Source organism: Mesocricetus auratus, unplaced genomic scaffold, assembly GCF_017639785.1.
Source record: "Mesocricetus auratus isolate SY011 unplaced genomic scaffold, BCM_Maur_2.0 Super-Scaffold_100009, whole genome shotgun sequence".
Classification (NCBI taxonomy): domain Eukaryota; kingdom Metazoa; phylum Chordata; class Mammalia; order Rodentia; family Cricetidae; genus Mesocricetus; species Mesocricetus auratus.
Window position 1 is genome coordinate 53,832,428 of NW_024429193.1, and position 26,239 is coordinate 53,858,666.

The 26,239-nt window shown below is 44.2% G+C and overlaps 1 long non-coding RNA gene across 1 annotated transcript in view; it reads left to right on the forward strand.

Annotated features, from left to right (window-relative positions):
• LOC121142371 overlaps positions 1–24,680 on the forward strand; it is a 46,103-nt gene extending 21,423 nt beyond the window's left edge. The window contains exon 3 of the long non-coding RNA XR_005879377.1: positions 24,211–24,680. This is a non-coding gene — a long non-coding RNA (uncharacterized LOC121142371). The remainder of the gene's footprint in view (positions 1–24,210) is intronic.
• The last annotated feature ends 1,559 nt before the right edge of the window (positions 24,681–26,239 follow it).

The window sequence follows — 26,239 nt, forward strand, 5'->3', positions numbered from 1 at the left end:
TACTCTTCTGCATTCCACGTGTTTACTCCCCAATCTGTAGCATAGATGACATTCGAGTCTAAACACTTGGTTATGTTTGGTTTTTTCCTAACAAAATTAACCTCCACAAATGTGTAGACTTTGGGTATACCATTTGCTAGCACTCAGCAACCATCCAAACCCTTTTAGGGCACAGAGCATCACCACCATCACGGAAGCTCCATGTGCTTCTTCCCAGGACATCTGTGCCCCACATCTCTGGGAGGCAGCCTTGCCCTAGTTTGCCTTGGCTGTCTGTTCTGGATTTCCACATAATTGGCATTGTACAGTACTTAACCTCACACACTTAAATTTATACCTAAAATTATTTCTAGTAAGTTTGGATATTTTTAAAGGGTGTCATTTCTTTAAACATTTTAAAGAAAATTGTCGCAATGCCTGTTTCAATACTTGCACTAGAAACTGTGGGCCAGTGTGACCTGCCACCCATTGTCAACCTTTTGAAAACATGCAAACAAGCTCATCTTGAGCAGGGTGGAATTTTACAGCTTTCCTCTTTCTTCTTGAATACATATTTTCAGGTAAGTCTAAAATAATGCATTTTTATGATTCAAATATTTTTCTTGAGTCTTTTTTTAATTAAAAAATTTTTGAGGCAGGGTTTCTCTGTGTAGCTTTATAGACAAGACTGGCCTCAAACTCAAAGTTTCGTGAGTCTTTTTTATACTTGTCTGAGCAAAAATGGCTATATGAAGGTCAAAATGAATGACTTTTCTCTTGAGACCTGTAAGACTCCTAGTGTTAATTAGATTCTTAGCGATTGAGTTATTCTTCAAATTATTTTTAGTGTACAGTTGACTAAAAGAGCATGCAGTTTTAAATGAACAGTCATTAAACATCAAGGTAAGATGGTACCGGCGATTCCTCTACTTGATATGACACAGGTTTGTTTTCGTTGATTTAGTAGTGGGTTTCAACATGGTGTCTTCATACATTATGTGTCACTATACTTAGTTCTCCTTCCTTCCCTCCTTCACTGTCCTCTGTGTCCCTCCCCCTTCCTGACGGTTCCCTTTCTTCTTCCAGAGTCTCACTTTCTACTTTCTTATTAATGTATTCCACTACCTATTTCCCACTTCCCATAGATTCTTTGTTCTCCTCTTATGAGTCCTTTGCTATTTTCATGTCCTACACACACATATACATACAAATATATCCTTGCATATATGCATACATATACTCTTAAATCTAGGCTCCGCAAATGAAGGAAACCTGGGATTTGTCTTTCTCAATCTGGCTTATTTTGTTTAACACAATGTTTTCCAGATACATCTATTTTTCTGCAAATGTTGTGATTTCATTGTTCTCCACGGCTGTAAAAATTCAAGTGATTCCTGTGCATATGAAGCACATTTTCTTTATTCATTCATGTGTTGATGGACATCTGGGCTGCTTCCATTTCTTGGCTGTTGGAAACAGTGAAGCAATAATCATAAATGTGCAAATGAGTGTGTTGACCTGCCTAGTTCACATTCCCAGCAGCTGTGCAAAAGTGACCCTTCCCCAGCACATGTCCTCGCCAGCATTTGGTGCCATGTGTTTTCTTGGCGATAGTCATTCTGATTAAGGTTGAGATGAAATCATATACAGCTTTAATTTATATTTCCCTGTTGGCTAAGGATGCTGAACACCTTTTCCATTATTTATTGTTTTAGTTCAAGTATTTATTGGTCATTTCAATTTCTTGGGTTTTTTATTTGTTTGTTTGTTTGTTTTTCTGTATTCAGTTCATTGGCTCACTTACTAATCAAATAATTTGGAGTTTTTGTTTAATCTTTACAGTTCTTTTTGTGTTCTAATATTCTATCTATAAATGCCTGGTCTGGTGTACAGAGATAAACATTGTTGCTACTCTTCAGGCTCCCTCTTCACTCTGGTGACCATTTTCTTTGCTGTGTAGAAGATTTTTAGTTTCATTTAATCCCATTTGTCAATTATTAGAACTATGAAAATTCTTCCCTTGATGGAACTGATGGATCAGTGTTTGCTTCTGTTAGTTCATGCATCTATGAATAGAAGTTATTTATTGCTAGCCACATAATACAACATTCAGCATAAATTCTCTTAATATTTTCATAGTGGTTTGCTGTTATTGTTTAGACAAGGTCTTATTATGGGGTCCAGGTTGGCCATGAACTTGTAATCTCCTGCTCTCACAGGATACTAGAATTATAGCTGTACAGCACTCTGGGCTTACTTAAAATTCTGAATTAAATGCCTCATCACAGATTTATTTATTATTTAAAACTTATTAAGTTTTTATTTCTCTTCCTCTTCTCCTTCTCTATCACGGACTGATGTCTTTGGGTCTGTAATCAGATCAGAACCAACTGAACAACCCTGGGTCCGACCCTGAGTGGGGGAAGGCTAGCTATCCAATGATGTTAAAGATGAGACAGAGACATCTGGTCATATCAGGAGGGCAATCAGTTAATACTGAATGCCACGATTTATTGATGTATCACCTTAAGTAAACATCCAAAGGTGGGGACAATGGCAGAAGACATCTATTATCATGTATGAAGGGCTGATAGCAATTACTTCCCTTAATCCTAGAGATACTCCTTTGCTGCACTACTCAAGCCCTCAGGCACCCCACATGTCTCACCAGCCTTAAGGGTGGGTGAGGACTCATCCTGGCCCAAGGCTATTGTTATTTAGAATAGGAGCCATTCTCCACCAAGGCCAGGCAATCCATCAGCTATTAGCTGACATCTAAAAAACAACAGAGATTCTGGGCTCTCCAAGAATTTGTGGCTGGTGGAATAGATTTCCAAAATATACAGCCCTGACACTTCTCATTCTCTTTTGTTTGAGACAAAGCATGGTCCCGACTGGCCTGGTACTCACTATATAGAACAAACTCATCTTGAACTCACATGTGTAAATGGAGTTCCTAATTGGTCTAAGTAATAAAAACCCAGAGTCAGATGTAGAGGAAAATGCTGAGAGATCAGAGAGAAGAAGGAGCAAAGCCACAGCCACACCTCACCTCCTTAGCTTCTCAGCAGACAAGAGAGTGAGTTCCTGTTTCTCCCTCCTTATATCTGCCCAGCTATATCACTTCCAGACCTCCAGACCTCTGTGATTAGCTAGTGGCAAGCTCCATTCTCTGACACTTAGGAAGGTTTTATTTGTACAAGCAAGATATCAACACACACATGTGCATGCCTCTGTGCTGGGATAAAAGGTGTGTACCACCTGACCAACAGAAACTATTTTTTAATGATCAATCCATTTGGCTTGTCTTTCTTCAATGTTATTGAAAGTGTAGGGTTGTCATCCTTTTAACTTTCAGGAATTTTTTTGTTCATGTTGTAGTTATTTCTCTCTCAACATCTACAGCCTTTACAAGTTGGTGGCCCAGGGAGATTTATACCATTGGGAAGTGTGCCATAGACAAGTTCAGGATGGGCAAGCAAAAGCTCCTTAGAGAGGGCACCTTCCTCACAGGTATAATGTCATTTGGCTTTAGGGAGGAATATAGCTGGGGATGGAGGATTTAGAAGACAGTCCTCTCAGAACTGCTAATGCTGCAGTTCTCTCTGGAACGGTTTTGTCAATCCCCAGATATACATTCCCCCAGACAGATGACTGTTTCATCCAGGAGACTGGAGGCTATGCCTGTGGAGACGGTGCCAAGTGCTGCTATCAGAGACTTAAGAGCAGCATCCTGAGTGGGCAGAAGAGGCACTTCAGTCAGCATTCCATAACTACACCAGATGCCTGAGGTAACCAGCTAATAAAGAGAACTGTTTGTTTTGTCTAATAGTGTTGATATTCCTTGAACAATTGGTCCCATGGCTTTGGGCCTGTGGTGAAGCATGTCTTGGTGAAAGCCTATGATGGAGCAAAATCTCCCACTTCGCTCAAGGAAAAGATAGGAAAGGGGAAAGGAGGAGACTGGGGGTGCCATTATCCATTTCTAGGAAGACCCCAGCTCCCAATAGCACCAAGCATGGGAACAAGCCTTTCCAAGTGAATCTTGGGGGGATGTGATGATCATTATTACATCAACTTGCAAGATCTCTGATCACCTGGGAGACATCTGCTAGGAGGGTTACCTGGGCTCTGGGCATGCCTTTGAGGGACTGTTGTGCCCATGCTATTTGATGGGGGAAACCAACCGGTTTAGCCTTGGACAGGACCATTCCCTGTGCAAGGGTCCTGAACTGCACAAATTGGAGAAAGTGAGCTGATCACTGGCAGTCATCACTCTCTTCCCTGACTGTGGGTGTGACACGACCAGCTGCCTCAAGCTCTTGCAGCCATTGATCCTGAGTTGTGATGTACTGTACCCTTGAACTGTGAGCCAGAGTAAACCCCTCTTCCCTTCAGCTGTGTTCATCAGGGACATTTATCCTGGTTACAGGAAAAGAAACCAAGACAGGGACATTTCTGCAAACCATAGTAAACACCAAGGAGCCTGGGAAGAAAAGACCAAAGATGTAAGAGAAAACTCAGAAGAAAGCAGTGCCCCTGAGGCTGAGTCAGGAGACTTTCTGGAAGCAGGTAGTGCACATTGTACATTGCCTCAGCAATGGCTGGTAATGGTTCATTGGGTTTGGTGACTGGTGCCTCAGGGCACTGCAGCCTCTACAGCCTGGCTTAGAGCCTTTTTAGAAGGTCTGGGTAGGGTACAATGGACTGCAGAAAGTTACAGTGAGTGTGCTTTCAAGAAGTTTAGCTGTGAGGATGGTGGAGCAAGATGGTGGGAATATATATGTATATGTGTATATATATATATATATATATATATATATGTATGTATATATCCTTCTTATTGTGCAAGGGAAAGCTGTGCTTATAGACCTTGGAGAAAATTTAAAAAAAAATCAGGAATGTGGCCATGAAGGACAAGCCAGGAGTGAGAGTGGACACTGCAGGTTCATATCTAGAAACCAGAGGAAATAGGCAAAGGTGGACTGGTGGTATTCCCTCAATTTCCCAAATGTAACCTCGTAACCCTGGTGATCTGCTTTTGTGATCTGTGGAATTTTCCACCTATTGTTTTAGTGCCTTATGCCTATATATTGTGTGGTGTACTATTTAGCTTTAATTTTTGTTACATTTACTTGTCTGTCTGTCTGTTTAGTGTGTTTATAGCCATGTGGTGTGAGCACAACACTATTTACATGTAGGGTCAGAGGTCAGCTCACAAGAGTGGGTTCTCTCCTTCCCTCATGTTCATCCTGGGCTCAGATCGTCAGACTTGGCACTTGTACTGGCCCTATTGTGTGATAAAAAAAAAAGATTTAAAAACAAGGTGAAGTTGCTCACTTTCCTAGTAAGTTGTGGGACAGTCTTGAGTTTTCAGCTGGAGTTTTGTTTCCCCCAAGAGGGTTTCCTTGTCTTTCTGTAGATCATCTCAAGGCACCGCATTAACTCAGATGGCAAACTCCCTGGAGGGCTGGCTTGTGGTTGAGTTCTCAGGGAAGATTCCCTCACGCCCACGATCAAATCCAAATGCAGGTGTTTCCTTGCCCTGTTTTGCACAGTGGGTTTATTTCTTACCTTAAGAATGTAGTTCCTGGGATGGGGCAGGTTTGGGTGGGGCATCCGAACAGACTATTTTAGTAGGGTTTCGGGCTTAACACCACAAAGCCCAAGCCATGGAAACTCCAGGCGGAGCGGAGGGCAGCTTTACCTCTGCCTGCTTCCCAAGGTTCTCGCTTTCACTTCAGTTTGGCCACCACAAAATGAAGAGAATCTACAAAGGCCAAAGTGTGTGTGTGTATGTGTGTATGTGTGGGGGGCATGTATGTGTGTGCATGTGTGTGTTCATGTGTGTATGTGTGTGTGCATGTGTGCATGTGTGAGGTATATGTATGTGTTTATGTGTGTGAGGGTGTGTGTGTGTGCGTGTGTGTGTGTGTGTGTGTGTGTGTGTGTGTCTGAAGTGCTGCTGTGTTTCCCACAGTGTTTTGTATTTAACAGAGAAGGTAGCTCAGATGGCCAGTGTGCCCTCCTGCTAAGCAAGGCAGCCTGGTGTGCCTGCTGTCATAACTCTGGTTTTGATAATCAGGGCATGGGTAGTTTTGACTGCTGGGTTTGTTGTGTATGGATTTGGTTGCTATGTTTCTGGAAAACAGTCTGTGGGCTTGGGGTTTCTAAACCAAGCGTTTTATGGATGCCCAGAGAAGGAAGGAAGGAAAGCAAAGGCCTGGGTTTGCTGATTACACAGCGTCACCATGGTCACCGGTTGCTGGGCTCTTCTCTTGCCATCTTTTTCCAGCAGCATTCAGGCAGCAACAGCTTCCTTTTGCCATTTTTTTAAAGCCTCTGGTATTAGCTGCTGAGAGGGGGCATTGTTTATATGCTTGTGGGGACAGGTGGCCCAAGAGGCTGGGCAAAGCCTCAGGAGAACAGAGCACACAGAAGCAGAATGAGGGTTGGAAACCACCGGCCTATTTTACTTTCACTTTTGCAGGAGACAGAGCGGGAAGGAACAGAATGCACTCAGGTCTGAGCACTAAATCTAAATATTTACTCTGCCTTATAGGTGATTCCCATTGGAATTGTGTGAACTAAAAGGGGGCTCCTTTAAAAGTTACAGATAGGGCCTCTAGATGACTGTGGAAGTAAAGGCACTTACTGCCAAATCTGATGACCCCAATGTGATCTCCCAGGACTCACATGGTGGGAAGAGAGAAATGACCCCCACCAGTTGTCCTCTGACCTGCAGACATCCTCTCTTCCATTAAATAAATCTAAAAGCAATGTGACTAAGAATGCAGAACAATTTTAGCATGATTTTCTTTTTGTCTATTAGTTTCAATGAACTCCAAACCAAGATCAAAATTATTAGTCCTTCTATATTCTAAAGAACACCTGTATGTGTCAGTCACTGTGTGTTTATGCAGGAGATCTACTATAGAGAACTGAATCCTGTAGTTATGAAAGCTTCAAGATCTTGGTTGACCTGCCGAGCCAGGAGAGCACAATACATGTATCTACGTTTGGTTCAGTGACCTGAGAACCAGGAGACATGATGCTATAAGTTCTAGACTGAAGCTTGGAGGCTTGGGACACACCCGGAGCACAGCTACCTATGGTGCTCCCCCAGCCAAACACAGCTGCCTCCATTCCCAGAACCCAGCCAGGCGTAGGTGAGATAAACCTGCATACGGTGACCCACGCTTGTGAGTGAGAAGAATTCTTATTTTCAGTCACTGAGTTTTGGGTGGAGTGGTTGGGTGATGATAACTAATTTACTGAACGTCATACAGGAAAATGTCTATATAACTTCTTAGTTTATCTTGGCCAAAAGGCTGAGAAGTGATTAGATAGGAAAATGGGTTCCTTAAGTTCATTACAAATCGTTCGCATGCCTAAGAGCTGTGTATGTTAAGGTGACAAGCCTTTATGCACGTAAGACACTAAGAAAGTGAGGCATCTAATCACAAAAGGGAAGGGGTATCTATAGTTACTCAACTAATGGTAATGAAATCATCGCCCAGTCTCCAAACAGACAAAAATAAAAAGCAGAAAGCTTTGCAGCTGACCCAGTGTCCATGGGGTCTCCAACTGTGGTTGTAATCAATTGTAGATCAAAGGTATTTTAAAAAATGGTGTCTGTACATAGTCCCCTGGAGAAGGGGAAAGGGACAAGATCTCCTGAGCTAATTGGGAGCATGGGGAGAGGGGAGAGGGAGTTAGGAGAAAGAGAAGGGGAGGAGAGAAGGGGAGAGGAGGACATGAGGGAGCAGGAAGATTGAGTCAGGGGAAGAATAGGGGAGAGCAAGAAAAGAGACACCATAATAGAGTGAGCCATTGTAGGTTTAAAGAGAAATCTGGCACTATGGAAATGTCCAGAGAAATACAAGGATGACCCCAACTAACAATCTAAGTAATAGTGGAGAGGCTACCTTAAATGTCCTTCTCCGATAATGAGATTGATGACTACCTTATATGCTATCCTAGAGTCTTCATCCAGTAGCTAATAGAAGTAGAAGCAGACACACACAGTTAAACACTGAGCTGAACTCCTGGAATCCAGTTTCAGAGAGGGAGGAGTGATGAGCAAAGGGGTCAAGACCAGGCTGGAGAAACCCACAGAAACAGCTGACCTGAATGAACAAGGGGGTGTTCATGGACCCCAGACTGATAGTTGGGAAGCCACCATAGGACTGATCCAGACCCCTCTGAATGTGGATGTCAGTTTGGAGGTCTGGGCAATCTATGGGGCCTCTGGTAGGGCCAGTATCTATACCTAGTACACAAATGGACTTTGGGAGCCCATTCCACATAGACACACACGGGGGAGGGTCTAGGCCCTGCTCCAAATGATATGACAGTCTTTGAAGATCCCTCATGGAAGGCCTCACCCTCCCTGGGGAGCAGAAAGAGATATGATAGGGGGCCAGTGGGGGGCAGGGGAGGAGGGGAGGGAGAGGGAACTGGGATTGCCATGTAAAACAAGTTTGTTTCTAATTTAAATAAAAAATGAAGACTTCATCGAAAAAATTAATAATATAAGGTGGAAAAGAGTTGAAGGAGACACCTGATTTAAAAAAAATGGTGTCCAAGCCGGGCGGTGGTGGCGCATGCCTTTAATCCCAGCACTCAGGAGGCAGAGGCAGGCGGATCTTTGTGCGTTCGAGGCCAGGCTGGACCGATAGCCTCCGAGACAATACAGAGAAACCCTGTCTCGTAAAAACCAAAACCAAAAAAAAAAAAAAAAATGGTGTCTGTACCGAACAGATACAGATGTCTTGTGCCAGCTTTTGAGAACACAGCATGACAGCCGCTGTGTAGCATCTCTCTGTGTTTGGTGGTGTAAGTAGTCTAGAGATGATTTCGAGTATGTGGGAGAATGTGTGCAGATTATAAGCAAATGAGCCATTTTCCATAGGGACTTGGGCATGTGTGGATTTGGGTATTTGCAGGAGGTTGTGGGGTTCTGGAATCTGCACTGGACACCGAGGGAAAACGATCTCTAGAAGACTTTAAGAATTCCTACACAGAAATTAAAAGCAAGTAATCCGTATTAAAGAGAGTGAAAAGCCTAAGTGGAAATCCAAACAGATAGCAATCACATGTCTCCTCAATCTCAAAAAACAGGGAGTTAGACATCTAAATCCTAGCTTCAAGATGGTAGCCTAGGGCTCAAGACTTCAGTATTGCTTGTGAGACAATCCCAGTCTCAAGGCTAGCCCAGAAATGTAAGAAACAGGATTCACAAGGCTAGCCCAGAAACTTAAGAAATGGGATGTCTGACATGAGTCACCAAACACGTGCTGAGCTGTGCAGTGTCGCACTGGTCTCCCTGTTACAGGCTGGCCCCCAAACTTCCAGCCAGTGGTGTTTTCTCTGGGGACTGAGAGGAGGGGCTTCACCCTTGGGTTAGTATAAGGCACAGAGAATATTGCAGGAGATAATGGACTAAACAGAACATGGAAACTTCACTGTAGCAGGAAAATACTTGCTACATCTTCTCAGGCCTTTCCCCTTGTTTTGTGATGTGGCGACCATGTGTTTGGGGGTGAGGCTACCTCCATACTTCTGCAGGGATAGAATGTGGTAGGCCTGGGTCACTGACCACAGTCCAACTTCACTGGCCACAGATTATTCAGTCTTCCGATCTGTAAATTCAACCAATTGGGAATGAAAAGTGTTGGAGGAAAAGTTGCATCTGTATTTAATAAGTAAAGATTTTTTTCTTGTTATTCCCTAAACACTATAACAACTACTTACATAACATTGGCATGGCATTAGGTATTATATGTAATCTGAAAATGATTTAAAGCATATGGTTATATGCAAATACTATGCCATTTTATTAGACATCTGCAGATGTTTTAAGATTTATTTTTATTTTATGTTAATAACTACATGTATGTAAGCGCACCACATGCATGCTAGAAGAGGATGTTGGGTTCCCTGGAATTTGAGTTACAGATGATTGTGAGCTGCCATGGGATGTTGGGAATAGAGCCTTGGTCCTCCTAATCACGTAGTCATCTTCCCATTCCACATCTGCTGGTTTCTATACCTGGGGGTCCTGGAACCTCACCCTGTAGACATGAATACAGACAAGAAGATTTGTCAGTGCGTGCAGGTCAAGTTACAGTTTATTAGTTAGTGCTTTATGGTAATATACATGGGAAATATTTGGACATTGCTTTTGTTGAGGCAAAGTAAAGAATTAAGATAACTGAATCAATCAATATTCAGGAAACAATCAGATAGATGGCACACAGATACGACTAACTCCATTAGCAGGGAGGAAGTTGCTGTTCCACAGTGGGAAGCTTCATTCTAAGGAGCTGGTACAGCCTTTCCTTCGCTTGTTCTTAACATACATTCAGTTCTTCTTCCTTTAAACGTGTGTGTGTGTGTGTGTGTGTGAGAGAGAGAGAGAGAGAGAGAGAGAGAGAGAGAGAGAGAGAGAGAGAGAGAGAGAGAGGAGAGAGAGAGAGAGAGAGAGAGATGCACACATATGCACAGGTTCATGCACCCCCATATGGAGACCAGAGGAGGATGTTTGGAACCCTGCTCAATCACACTCCACTTTATTCCCTTGAGACAGGGTTTCCCACTGAATTTGGAGCTAGGCTGGCAGCCAGCAAATCTGAGCGATTTTCCTATCTCTGCTCATCCTGACCAGTGACACTGGAGTTACAGACTTATGTGCTTATGCCTGGATTTTACGTAGGTGCTGGGAACTTCAACTTGAGTCCTTATGCTTGCATAGCAGACATTCTTCATATAGAACCATTTCTGTCACCCACATTTGCTTGGTTCTCATTGTAAACTCATCAGCTTGCTTCACATGGGAGTGACATGTTTGTAAATGATGGACGTTCTGAAGAAACAGACATCTCTTGATTTTGGCAGTGATGTTTTGAATATTTGACACATTACATATCACAGTTTCATCTATTTTTAGACGTTCTTACTGCACCAAAAAGCTTTCATTTAAATGCAGCAAAGGAAGTCTCCATGAAAACGAAAGGACATTTTCCACAGTTAAGTTGAAGTCTCCAACCTGCATGAAGACACCTGTACTGTGCTTCAGGGAACACATCACCCAGGAGGCAAATGGAGATGCCCTGTTTCACCGTGATGCCCAGATCTTGGGCAACTTCTTTTATCCTCAGAGCTTTTGCAATGTCTGCTTTCTTTGAAGCATGGTGGGTTTCTTAGGTTATTGCAGTCCACATAAAAATGTTCTTCCTGTGAGAATTAGCACATTTTGGGCAAAACTTGCCAATTCAGGAAGGAAATTGCCATGCCATTCTAACAGATCTTCTGGGGAGATGTGGTTCTGGCTCATCTGAGGTACCTCCTTCCTCTAGGCCCATTTGTAGACCCCACAAGTGGGTTTCCCTGGCATGTTGTCCTGCACACCCAGAATCTCATCTACAGTCAGCAGAGAGAGCTTCTTCATTCTCTCTAAAGAAGAGAACACTTGCAGGTCAGCCTTCATCCTTGGATGGACGGGTGTATCTTTAGTTTTGATGACATGGTGAGATTCCTACTCAGTTTCTCCTGCCATTTCTACCATATTTGACAGCTTGTAGGTTTCATGAGGTTGGTGTCTCTTCAAAAGCTACAGACTAGTCAGAGAACAAAGCCTGGGGGAGAGCTTTTTATGATGTGGGGCCTTATTTAAGATGCTATCTGGAAGCTTCTTTCTCTGCTTCTTCTCTCCCAAACTTTCAAATGGCCTGCTCCCTTGACAAATTGCTGCCAGAAATAGGCCACTTCCGGAACCTCTAGTTTGAACCTGATGACCCTGTAGATGTTTCTTTAGAACCCACAGTAGACATTTGATGGTCACTCTACCTTCTGGTGCTGAGGATGGAAGTTGGAGAGCTTGTGCTAGGCAAGAAAGTCTTCTACCACAGAGCCACACCTCCACTTCCGATGGGTTAGTGCTTGTCTAGAATTCTTGCTAAATTCTTTGGGGATGTCACCCAGCTTCCTTGTGACTTTCCTTGGGGGAAAAGCTCTTCCTTGTTGGAGGCTAGCTTATTGAGAAAGTGTCAGGCTAAAAGTGGCATCTGTGTTTTCAGATTTGTTCCCCAGAGAACTTGAATCTTGGGAGAGTGACTAAAGACTGGAGATCAATGGAGCCCCTTATTCTACCAAGAGTGGGCCCTTCCTGGCCATCCCAGCCTATGGCATAGCCTTCGCCTCTGCCCTTTTCGAGGTGAGGCAGACTGATGTAAACTGACTTCTTCCAGTACACTAGCATTGTGCTGAAGTCAACCAGACTCTCCTACTGTTGCGTATGACCAAAGAGCCCCTAATAAGCCATCTCCAGTTCTCTTTTCACAGTCCTTTGCTCGGCTTCATCTCCACTGAGAATCTTAAACAGTACCGAAGTCCAACAAAAATACCATAAACCAGATAGCTTATAAACAATGACAGTCATTTCTCATATTTCTAGAGGCTTCTAGAGGAAGACCAAGATTAAACACCAGTAGATTTCATGTCTAGTGAGGCTTCTGAGTCATAGTGGCATTTTCTAGCTGTAGTCTCACATAATGGAAGGAGGGAGCTGCCTCTCCAAGGTCCTTTGCAATGGCACTAGTCACATTCACGAGTGACCTTCTCACATGCCTCCATCTCTCACTATGCTCACACTGCTGGTTAGTTTTCAGCATATGAATTTGGACTAAAACTCAATATCCAACCACAGCCTGCAAGGTCCAAACTGGTCTGGTCACTAGTAGCTTCTCAACCACCCTGCTCTACATCTCCTGACTTCTTGTCCTCTTTGCCTTTCTTGGGCATTGCATGCTTACTGCTGGGTTTTGGCACATGCTCCCTTGTACCTGCAGTGTTCCTTGAGTGGGTCCCAAGCATTCTTCCCAGCTACTGGCCAGGTTTCATGGCTTAGAAGCTTTCCTGGTACATACCTGATATGTCTCTATCATAACGCTTATCTCAGTTTGTAATTATAGTCAGCCCCCTGTGTGCACTGTTTTTATGCCCGTGGATCCAATCACCAATGGACCAAAAACATTTCAGCAACAACCTGTGTCAGTACTGAACACAGACATACTTCTTTCTATGTCATTACATCCCCCTCCCCGCCAAATCTACACAGCATTCACAGTGTTTTAAGTGATGCAACAAGTCTAAAGATGTTTTCAAGTATCTGGGAAGATTGTATAGTTATGGAAACATCATGTCATAGTGTCTGAGAACCTGCAGATTTTGTATTTGCAGGGATCCTGGAGCAGTGCCTCATGGATATTGAAGGATGACTGTTTGTGCCTCTGTGTTGATTATCTGACCCTTGCCTGTCTGCCTTGCTGGCTGATAAGCTCAGAAGTAGGATTTGTGAGTTTTCTCTGTGAATGTATTCTGACATAGTCCTTGGCATACACAAAACATTTTCTATAATAAATGCGTTTAAAAGATTCATATCTCATCTGAGATTTGGGCCCATGTTCCCAGTCTTCTCTCATGGCGAGTTCTCAGCTGCATCTGTTCTCCCTAGGGCTTTTAACCGCAGTGAACAGTGAAAGTCAAACATGTAATCAGGGTTCTAGCTAACATGCTTTCCCTTTTCTGAGCTGTTGTGCTCTCCTTTGATGTCATCCTATATGACTTGGTTATAATCTCCTATTGAGACCCATATCACGATAGTATTAATGCCCTTGAAGGTAGTAACTAAAGTTATGAAGAGTCATTTTCTTCCTGGTTCTTTTCCTGAGTAGCTGGGAGGGTGGACTTTGGCTAATTTATCTAATCTCCTAGAATCTTAGTTTCTTCATCTTTGAAATGGTAGTGAAATGTGTCCTGCTGAATATTACCCAGTTCTGGTAAAAAAAAAATGTAAAGAGATATAACTACCAAAGCAATCAGAAAGTTGCTAAATGAACATAAACAAAAATAAGAAATATTTATCATTTTGTGACTTTTGTAATTCATTATAATGCCTGGCCATTGCAAGCACTCTCCAATTATTGGAGTGCCTTAATATATTATTTAAGGTGGCAAGGGGATATGGTATGGCGGTATGGCACTTGTTACTACGAAGGAGCTTCTAAAAGCCACACTAGGGTATGACGTCATCTCATTTCACCCTCTCCTCCTCATTTGAAAGAGCGGAAACTGAGGCTAGCAAAGGTTAAGCAATGTATTCAAGGTCACACAGCTCACAAGAGTTGGATTCAAGACATGAATGTCAAAGTTAGTGCTCTCATGGGGTTCCGATGCCCTCCCCCGCCCCCACCATGTCCTTCCGGAGGCGTGCCTCTCATGCTCCAGGTTTCTTGTTTGTCATTGAATGTATTTATGTTTATATTCCTTTCACAAATGAGGAAGCGGGAGCATAGAGAGACAGCCTGGACTCTTCACTTCCAGGTAGAACACTCCCACATACTGCACTAATAGGAGAAAGCCGGATGGCTGGGATTTGAATACGAGGAGGTACGTTATTAGCAAGCAGTAAGGCTGAGCTGGGAGACGTCTTTTCACTTCCTTCCTGAGGTTTCTTCCTCTTCGGAGAGTGGGGTGACTCTGACCTGAGTGAACTCAGACACCGCTGAGAGAGGAGGAAATAGGCTGTGGTTGTCTGCTGGGCCTAGTGTGAGAGGACTGACAACTTGAGTCATCTTAGGGCCAGCCTGGATTTTCCCCGGTGACGTTTGCTTAACTCGGGGGTCAGTAATCTGGGCTGCAACATCCACTAAGCCTGGGCCTGAGCTGCCTGCATCAGTAGCCAGTTTGTTTTCCAGTTCTTTCCAAGGTATCATTTCCTGGCTGTTTCTTTACCAGTTTCCTTTGCACCGGCAGGGTTTATCAGGTATTAGCGCCCCCTGCTGTCAGAGAGAAGCTTTGCAAGGACCTTGGCAAGCCACATGTCTTCCAAGAACCAGGACCACAGCCCGAGAGCACATTTCTCTAACTCCTTCCTCTACCTAACATTGACTGTCCACGTGAGTGGGTCCCTGGAAGATCCCCAGAGCCAGCACGACTCACTTTAGGCTGCTGTTTGTGCATTAAGGGAGTCGGTTTCTGAAGCGCGCAAATGTGGCTTAGCACATAATGCTTTCCGACTTCTGAGAACATGGGTGGTTATGGGTATTGCTGTTAGGTCACCTCCCATCGCCCTTGGTCTCCTCAGACCAGCATGAGTCCTCCTCATCATGGTGGGAGCTGGATCAACCTTGGGTTCCCTGATACTCTGGGGTTGTTTAAGGTGGGGCACCAGGGACTGAGTCCCAGGCTCAGAGCCGAGGAAGGGGAAGGGCTTCATCAGCCTCCTGGCTGCTACTGGCTGCATTCAGGCCGCAGGGTTGTAGAGGTTAGCTGTCTTCTTGTTGACGTTGCTGAACTGTCATAGGGATGGTTGTGGGCCTCAGGGCCCAGCTTCACAAAGGCTCTCTCAGCTCTTAGGAGGAGCCCACACAAGCCCAGACTCCCTCTCACCGGCTTCCTGTTGTCCTGCCTTTCAGGTTCCCACGTTCTTAAAGTTCTGGCAGCTATAGGTTCCACCAAGTGTCTTTCCTGAGCACAAATATCACCACCCACTACTCTTTGCACGTTGCAAGCACAGTGTCCCTTGGCTCCTCCCGATTTGTGTGAATCATGGTCTTTCTTACCCCCATGGGTACTGCTCGGAACTCTGTCTCCCAGGGTGCATGGTCTCTGCTCAACTGGAGTACAAACATCTGGCTGTCCAGTCCCTGGGTCATTCTACCAGGACCTCAAACTTGGTCTGCCAGGCAGGGATTCAGCCAGGAGCATGAATAGAGATGGGCAGAGTCTTGGGCTTTTCCAGACGACCAGTGTCCCTAAGTAGTCACCAGGCCCTGAGCGTCTATAGGTTCTAAGCAAACTTCCTCTTCTTCTTCCTCTTCCTCTTCCTCTTCTTCTTCTTCCTCCTCCTCCTCCTCCTTCTTCTTCTTCGTTGTTGTTGTAGTTTGTTTTTTTGAGTCAGGATTTCTCTGTGTAGCACTGGCTGTCCTGGAATTCACTTTGTAGACCAGGCTGGCCTCAAACTCACAGAGATCCGCCTGCCTTTGCTTCCCGAGTCAGCCACCACGGCCCTGACTAAGCAAACTTCTTATTTTGTCCCCATCTGCATTATGATACAGTTTGTGATCCACCTCCATCCTGTCTGCAGTGTGGTAGGGGATGAAGTTGGGCCTAGCCCTGTTCTCTGACTGATGACTGTTCTCATTGACAACTTGTGCTTCACCCAGAACAGGGGCAGAATCTGGTCATGCTAAGAGGTAAAGGATTCAGCTAGGTCAATGGGTGCCAATTAAAGGAATACCCGGGACCGAGTGAGGCCTGCTGGGTTCAGCTCCAGGCCCTGGTTCTGGCAGAGGTGGATACCTGAGCAGGAAGGAGGTCGAGGAGAGAGGCACTTTTGAAATAGCTTCTGTTCTCACCAAAGATGACAGGAAGTTTCAAAGTCAAATATTCACTGGAGGCCAAGTGTGAACTCTTCAAATGAGCGTCACTGAAACATTTCCTTCGGGGTGGGGTGGGGTTGGGGGAAGGACACTTAGTAATCACAGCGGGTTGTACACAGATAAGGCCAATCTCAGCATGATGGACAGGGGCATCTTCTGCCATTCATGTTTTGAAATTCCTCCTCTTTTCTTCCATAAAGGAAAAAAATGTGATCCTTGGGTCATGAAGTTGAGGTGGGCTCAGGAAGCCTATGATCAGAGAGAGAGAGAGAAAGAGGATGGAGAGAGAGAGAGAGGGAGGGAGGAGAGAGAGAGAGAGAGAGAGAGAGAGAGGAGGAGAGAGAGAGGGAGGAGAGAGAGAAAGAGGATGGAGAGAGAGAGAGAGGGAGAGGGAGAGAGAGAGAGAGGATGAGAGAGAGAGAGAGAGAGAGGGAGAGAGAGAGAGCTCCCAGCTCCTTGTGCCCTTTGTCCCTCTCACTTCCCCTCCTCTCCCCCATACAGAGGTGCAGGTGGCAGCAGATGCCCTTTTCTCAGAAGCACAAGTCACCTTAGTCCCCTGCTCTCAGGGAACTCATCTGAGAGTGTTCCTTCCTTCAAAATGTCACCTTCTCTGTTTCAGCCTTGCCTGTCCCCTCCCCCATTAGCACATCCCCACTGCTAAGATTTCAGCCCCTAAGTCCTCTGTTGGGACTTGCTCGCATTCTCCTGGCAGCAGAGGGGTCTTCCTGCCTGTCTGGTATTTCTCAACAGCATCCCCTTCCCTTGGGCTTTTCCCCTCACCCCTTGCCCCCCTGACAGCTTTAGGGGTGATTAATGATGGAATCTCTCATCTGGTTGCTAGAGGGCAGGAGGAGGAAGGGGCTCCATGAAGGTTTGGGGGCCCTGGGTCTGGGAGTGGGTGGGCTTGCCTCTCCAGAAGGCTCCCCTCCCCTTCCCCAGAGGTCGTTTATAATACCTTGAATTTACTGATCCTTTTGTGGTCAACAAAGTATATCTAAAGTATTTTCGTTGAAAAAAAAAAACACACTTACACAGCATTGATGCCCCAGCAAGAGAATACTTATAAGACACAGCAAGAATTTACAAGAATACTTATCATATTAAATTAAATTAGACATCTTAAAGATGAGTGTCATATTGAGAGAAGACATTTGGACTGTTTGTCTACTTGCAAAAAGATCAGTTCATGTTACACATACAGAGCTACTGTAATTCCTGTAAAAGAGTTGATATGGAAGAGGCTTCAGAGAGAGGAAACACATGTGATGAGAAAACACAAAGTATCAGCTTCATCATCAGTCAAGCAAAGCAGTCAGAGAGCGATGAATTGATGTGTTTGTTCACTTGGCAACAGTCACGGCCTGGTTCTGTAAGAACTCAGAAGAGCTAGACAGTCACTTACTATTCCGTGAAAATGGATTAAACACTGGAGAATCTTCCAGGTGCTTGGCATGTAACAGTAGTGGAGAAAGACAAAAACACCATTTCTTCTGCTGGCTTACATTCTCCTGAGGGACAGACAGTAGGCCATCAATGTGATTATTGGCTAAATTAAAGGTGTGCTGGAAATGAAGATAGAGAAGGGGACAAAGAAGGGCGGAAGGCGATGGTGGTTCAAACGGAGCACTCGAAGCATGTCTTATCAGGAAGGCGACTATGGAGAAACATGTGAAGGAATGAGGGGATGAATTGGGCAAATGTCCCAGGGTGAAGACGCAGGCTATAGAACCTTCGGTTCATAGGCTGTGCAATAACACACACAAGAGTCACTGAGCCACAGTTATTCTAAATTTAGCCAGACTCTTACGTGTTACAAGAATTTGGCTCAGTTGTTTCAGAAAGTTGTTTTTGTTCTCTGACTTTACTCTTTACACACCAAATATCTCATTTTCAGTGGAGTGGCTTTCCAACCATACTGTTGGCACTGTAAAGTTTTGGCTCCAAAGTTGTCTTAATTTTGTATTGTCTCTCACCTTTAACCCAAGATGGTGCAATTCTTTTAAAACCTTGTTGGATTTTTATATATTAATTTATAATCTATTAATCAAGAACCATCTTAACAATGATCTTTGAAGTAAGGTTTTAATGATCTTAGTGTTTTAAGATCTGGCCCCCGCACGGTGTCAGGTCTCACTGCGTAACTGTAGGTGGTCTGGGACTCACAGACATCCATCTATCTCTGCCTCCCAGTGCTGGGATTTAATGGCATTTGCAACAAAATCAGCCAAGAAACTCAATTTTTAATAGAGAGAATCTGCAAGACACAGAGATACACCTTTACACCCTTACAGGAATACATTTCACACTTTGACAGGGACACAGCTTCACATCCTTACAGGAACACACCTTCACACCCTTAGAGGGACACACCTTCACACCCTTACAGGAGCACATGTTCACACCCTTAGAGGGACACACCTTCACACACTTACAGGGACACACCTTCACACCCTTACAGGGGACACACCTTCACACCCTTACAGGGACACACCTTGACACCCTTACAGGGACACACCTTCACACCCTTACAGGAGCACACGTTCACACCCTTAGAGGGACACACCTTGACACCCTTACAGGAGCACACGTTCACACCCTTAGAGGGACACAGCTTCACACACTTACAGGGACACACCTTCACACCCTTACAGGGACACACCTTCACACCCTTACAGGGACACACCTTCACACCCTTACAGGGACACACCTTCACACCCTTACAGGAGCACACGTTCACACCCTTAGAGGGACACAGCTTCACATACTTACAGGGACACACCTTCACCCTTGCAAAGGAAGATTCACTAAGGATTGGTAGAAGACCCCTGAAAACTCATTTCTCTCTCAAAGAAATGGACATAATTGATGTTTACAGATTTCTATCAAGTAACCCAAGGTTTGAACAGTCTGAGAGATATTTACTCGAGAAAAGTGGCTGAGTTTTGACAAGAAAGCAGGTCTGTGCTGTGCCAACTCGTCCACTCCCATGCCCCTTGTCTTAACTCCAGGGCAGTCCTGTGTTTTAGTTTCTTCTCTGTTGCTGCGATATATTAACCCAAATAAAGTCCAGGATAGTGGAAAGGGGCCTCTTTTGGCTTATAATTCTGGGTTATAAGCCACAATAATACATCAGCCAAGGCATCAGGAATTTAAAACAGCCGGTCATATCACACCCAGTCAGGAGCAGTGAGACATGGATTTGATCATGCTTACTTGCTTGTTTAGTTATGTTCAGCACAATTTCTCCAGTCTTACACATTCAGGACTCCTTGCCTTGGGAATGGTGCTGCCCACAGTGGGCTTGGGTTTTTCCACATCAATTAACTTAATTAAGTCAGTCCTCCAGAAACTTCCACTGTCAGCCCAGTGTAGATAGTCCTTCACTAAGTCCACCAGACATGGCCACAGGCCAGCCCAGTGTAAACAGTTCCTCACTGAGACCTCCAGACATGTCCTCAGGCCAATTCAGTGTAGACAGTCCCTCAATGAGTCCTCCAGACATGTCCACAAGTCAGCCCAGTATACACAGTCCCTCACTGAGACCTGCTTCCTGGGCAATTCTAGTTTGGGTCAAACTGATAATTAAAACTAACCATCACACCTTGAAGCTAGTATCCTTGGATGCCTGATGCTTGTGAAAGCCAGCTGTCCAGTGCAGCGCCGCTGGCGGCGGCTTGCAATACCTCTAAAGCTCTATCCCCGGAGCACTGTCACTGTTTGACCTCATGAAAAAGCTCTCTGTTCCCCGAGATCTTTATTTCATTCAGTTAGGCCCCATTCCTAGGTCAGTTTCCAAAAACAGGTCACTGTAATCATTTAACATCAAGCTGCACGAGAAGGTGATTCTCCTGGGGTACGAAGCTGGGCAAACCACTGAGAATGAGATGGGGCATAGGGGACTCTGCCACAATATCACCTATGCTTGTGGATCCAGAAGGCATGTGATAAGCATATGCTCCAGAAAGCCCCAAGAAGGCCATGGCCTCTCTCCTCCATCTGGTGCCGATGTGGGGCCTCAGGGAGTGAAGACGAAGATAGAGTTGCAAACTACCGGCATACTGAAGACATGTTCCAGAGTTCACGGGGTACATGCATGGCGAAGGATAGGAGGCGCATGGCTCCAAGGCTTTAAAGAAGTTTCTGTCTAAGTTGATGGCTACTGGGGGGAGAGACAGTTTTCTTTATGGGTGTGGCATCTTGTAGATCCACATAGCACCAGGTGATGGCCCCTCACCTGTGAGTATATATATGAGCAGTACAAACCAGGTTATCTTACAAAACAGGGAGATTTGAAGTTGGGAGGACATGGGGAAGTGGGATGTAGATCTTGGAGGAGTTAGGGAAAAGAGGGAGGGGTAGATATGGTCAAAACACATTGTATGAAATTCTCAAAATAGTAATATAAATGTGATAGTTAAATAAAAATGAATTCTGTCTAATTATTAGCTAACATCTAAGCTAGCTAAGTAGAAACTGTGAGGTCCAAAGGAAATTCCATTTCCCCAAATTCCAGAAGGCAGAGGGGACAAATGACTATCTACTAGCATATAAACGTGCATGCAGGCTCCCAGCTCCCTCAGGACCACAAGTGCATGCAGACGTTTCAAAGTCCACCAAGCCTCCAGCTCTTCTCACTGCCTCCCCACGCTAAACTCCCCAAGCTTCTGGGCTTCCCTCACAGCTGCTTACTCTCCTTATAACCTGCTATTTTGGCCATGCTCCCTCCTGTCATCTCTGTCTTTCTCTCTGTCCCCCTCTCTCTCTCTCTGGCGCTCTCCTTCTCTCTATGTCCCCTACCCCACTCTTCTCTGGTGGCTATATCCAGTCTGCTGGCCATGGTCAGTCTACTTCTTTCTCTCTGCCCTGGGCTCTCCCAGTTGCCTTTGACTATTCTCTCTCCTATCTACAATAAAAACCTTCTCCTTAGCTATACTGTGGAGTGGTCACGTCATCAGTTTATAAAGAAAGCTCAGTGACTGCATGTGACAACGATTACTGAGTTCATGGAATTATCCCAGGAAGCAAACAGAGCCACTTATTGTACTAAACAAGCAGCTGTGGCAGTGGACAGTGATGGCAGAGGGCAGCAACAGTAACAGCAGCAGCAAGCATGGTTGTGAGAAAGGCCACTTTAAAATGTACTTAGTTTTCAACCAAAAGTTAGAAGACAAACAACCGTGCTATTTCATTGCAGTCACAGAAGAAAAATGCAGATAAACACTCCCAGGAGGGGAATAGGATGTGTTGCATTTGTTAGACAAAGATTTTAAATTGGTTTTTGTAAATGCATTCAAAGAACAAAAGAAAACTGTGGCCCAAGATTAAGAGTAAATACGGTAAGGATGTCTCACCAAAGAGAACTGCAAAGTTTAGTAACTGCTGAGTAACAGTCGCTTGGACTCAGGTCAGGTTTGAGCAGACAGAGCAGGTGACTCAAAGACAGACAAGAAAGACCAGGCTTGCAGGAGCATTCAGTTTGTCCCAACACTTGGGAGGCAGAGGCAGAAGCAGGCTGATCTGTAGACCAGCCTGGTCTACATAGTGGCTTGCAGGACAGCCAAGGGTACATCCCATGTCAAAGCAAACAGACAGACAGACAGGTGAGTTAGAAATTACTCAGCCTCAGAAACACAAATTAATAATAAATAAGTAAGCATAACCTCAGGGATTTGTCTGCCTTCATTAGGCATATCAACATACTCCTCAAGACACTTGAAGGAGAATTGAGAAAGAATTAGCTAATTGTTTTTCAATAAAAGGAATGTAAAAGAAACTAAAACTCCAAGTAGGATCAATTTGAAGAGATTTACATTTATCATAATCACAATGTTTAAAAGTCAAAGATAAAGAGAGAATATTGAAAGTGGCAATAAAACCTAGTTCAACACATGCAAGAGTTCCTCCCTAAGATTAAGGGCTAAAAACACCAGGAATTGTTGACATCAGAAGACAGCAAGATGACAAACTGTTGAGAGAATTAGGCTGTCAAGAGAGAACTTTATATTAAGTGCAGTATTGTTTAAAAAACTAACAAGAACTTGAAACACCAAGATAAACAAAAATTAAACAAAAATGACTTCTTGTAAGAATTCCCCTGTAAGAAATAATAACAAATGTTCTTTTGGCCTGAGAGCAAGGGTAGCTAGCAGTGTCTTGACTCCACATGGAGAAGAAAGACTTCATTGTGACAGGCAGCTACACAGGCAACGGGAAAGACAGGTTTCTGTTTGTAACCTTTGCCTTTTCCTATTTGTTTTTAAAAGAAAATTTATGAAACAATGCTCATTTTATTTTTATATCTTGAGACAGGGTCTCCTGTAGCCTAGGCTGGCCTTGAACTCACTATGGAGCTAAGTGTGAAGCCCTGATCCTCCTGCTTCAGCCTCCTCAGTGCTAGGATTGCAGACCTGCAAGGCATGCTTGGCTTGAAGCACTGGCTACCAAACTGCTGACAGCTTTACAGAGCACAAAGATGCTTGAAAGAACGTGTCTTTGTCAAACACAACACTAGGCACAGAGGACTCATTCTCATAACTAACAAAGAAAACAACAAAGATGGCAGTAATGGAGGAACAGAGGAATGACACATGGAAGACAGACAGTGGACACTGACAGGCGTGTGTGAGGTTTACCAAATGAGTAATTGAATGATGTGGGAATGGATTAAAGCACTTATCAAGGCAGAGACCAGAAAGTAGATAAGAACTACATTCAAATATTTACTGTCGATTCAATGACATAGGTAAGTTCTAAGAACGTGAGGAATTTACGGCGTAGTAAACAAAAGAAAGCTGGGATAGCTATGTCAACATCAAAGAACAGGCTTCAAGGCAGAAAGATTACTACAGAAAAAGACATTTTACAGAGATGGAAAGATCAATACACTGGGAAGAAATAATTATAAACATATATGTATCCATAAGAAGAAGAAACTGACAACATTAAATGAAGAATTCAATAATTCAACAATATTAGTTGGAAACTTGGTGTGGGATAATATTCTTGTTCACTGTAAAGACTTGTCATTCATATTAGTTTAATTAAATGCTGATTGGCCAGTAGCCAGGCAGGAAGTATAGGTGGGGCTACAAGACTAGGAGAATTCTGGAAAGAGGAAGGGCAGAGAAGCAGTCATCAGCCAGACACAGAGGAAGCAAGATGAGAATGCTTTACAGAGAAAAGGTACCAAGCCACATGGCTAAGCATAGATATGAATTATGGGTTAATTTAAATTGTAAGAGTTTGTTAATAATAAGCCTGAGCAATAGGCCAAACAGTTTATAATTAATATTAGCCTCTGTGTTTATTTGGGACTGAATGACTGCAGGACCAGGGAGGACAGACACTTCCATCTACAGAAACTTCAGTATCACAGTTTCTTGTGTGAATGTTGTTGCTGTATGTGCACATGTGTGGGCAGGTGTGCCTGTGCCTATGCATGCAGAGGCCAGAGGACAGCATCAGGTGTGTGTCCCGGCCTAGCACTTTCCTCCTGAGACACGATCTCTCAGTGAATGTGGAGCTAGGCTGACTTGGCTGACAACTAGGCTGCCTCACACAGTGGTAGGGTGACAGGCCTGTGTGCAGCCTCTCCTGGCTTTTTATGTGGATGCTGAGATCAGAACTCAGGCCTCATGCTTGAACAGAAAGCATTCTTACCCACTGGGTCATTTGCCCAGTCCCAAGTACCACTCTTTCACTAACAGGTAGAACAACTAGACAGACGAACAGGGGAAAGGAAGATCTGCAAATGATTATAAACTAACTCAAACCAATTCCCTGACAGGCACCCACAGGATACTCCCCACAGCAGCTGAGCCACACTCTTCCCAAGTGCACATGGAGATTTTCCAGAACAAGCCCTTCTGTCAGAATTAAGCTTTCATAGGCTTAAAGAGATTAAAATCATATTAAAAAATCTGTCTTCTGACCACAATGGGATTAAACTACAAGTCAATATTAGGAGCAAATACGATAAACTCAGAAATAATGAGAAATTAAACAACACATTCATAAATGACTACTAAGTCAGAGAAGAGACCACAGAGACATTAGAAATACTATGAAATGAATGAAAACAAACATCACAACATAGCCAACCTCATAAAATATGGTGAAAGCAACACTTGATTGACATTTATACCTATAAATACAGAGTTTTAAGAGAAATAAAGATCTCAAATCCATAACTTGGCCTGCCTAGGGAAAGTAGGAAAAGAGAAGTCTAGCCAAAGAGCCCAGAAGGAAGGAAAGAATAATGGTAGATGGGGCGGGGTATGGTGTGGTGGAGTGTGGTGGAGGAAACAGCAAATAGAAAAGGAACAGGGGGAAAAAGAATGAAACCTAAAGTGGAATCTTAAAAAATTATTTTAGCTGTGGAAAGGAAGAGTCATGTTTCTAAAGCCTGGAATGAAAGAGGAGACATCACTACAGACTTCACAGCAATGGAAGATAAGGATTATCAGTTTATACCTGTGTGCCAACAGATTAGATAGCATAGGTGAAATGGAAGAATTACTAAAAAGACACAGCTACTTAAACTGACTTAAGGATAGAGCTTATGAGTCAGTCTATAATAAATTCTCCAGCCTTAACATGTGTCCTTCATAGTCACACGCTAAAGCCCTAGTCCTCAGTGTAATGGGATGGTCTTTGGTAGTATGGCCTTTGGGAGGTAACTAGGGTTAGATGAGGCTATGGGGTGGAGTCTCTTCCTGTATAAGAAGAGGAAGGCACCAGCAATCTCTGCCATGCTGAGGTACAGCAAGAAGGCATCTGACTGCCACTGAGAAGAAATCCGGCTTTCACTTTGCAAATCAGTACCTTGATCTTGGATTTCCTGCCTTCAGATGTGTGAGACATAGGCTTGTGTGGTTGGGCAGACATGTTGCTCAGTTGCTGCCTGCTCTTTGAGAGCAGGCTCCCCAGGACAACACAATAGACACTGATCTCAGAGCTGGCTCATTGCATTTCTTGGTTCACCAGGAGAGCTCACTGGACAGCAGTGCACTTCTTGGCTTGGCCTTGAGAATCATACAACATAAACTGTGTCATACTCTGCTGAGGGAGTCAGTCATTAAAGTCATAAAGACTCAGGGAGAGAACACAGAACCCCTCATGCCCCTCAGAACTACTGAAGATGAGCTTGTCAAAATAAAGTCCACCACTGCCACATATTTATGTGAACTGTGCAAGGAAACAGCTCCTATAAGATGCAGAGGGACTGAGTGGGAAGGCCACAAGTGTGCTTTGATTAGTAATCTGGTTCCTGGATGGTGACAAGCACAGCTACCTAGGATAGCTGTGCAGGCTGGATTTTCAACTACTCCAGAAGCATTGTGAATTACAGAGATTTCCCTGAGTGGTGTGATGCGGCCACCTGCATAAGCTGCATCTAATACAGATGTCCATTGTATTAGAATATGATATAACATACTAAGACAACAAACAATAGAAAATAAAATACAAAATAAATAAAGAGGATAAGAGAGGAGAGGATAACAAGCTTTGGGCGCTGAGATGGTAAAGAGGACTTCCTGGGAACGGTTCTGAGACAGCCAGCTCTCTGGAGAGATTGATGCTTCACAGAGTGCATGGTGCCAGAGCACTGCTCACTTGGAATGGGCCCATCTTCCTTTCTGGGAACCTGCAGGGGTAGGCTCCGAGGACTCGGTTTGTGCTTCATGATTTGGTCCTCTCAGTGGATAGCCTCCTTCTACCCACAGGGAGGAAGGTATGACTAACTCAGGCCTGCAGGCTCGTTCTCAACATTTCCAAGCTGGACTGAAGAAAGATGCACCCTCTGTGTGGCTGTG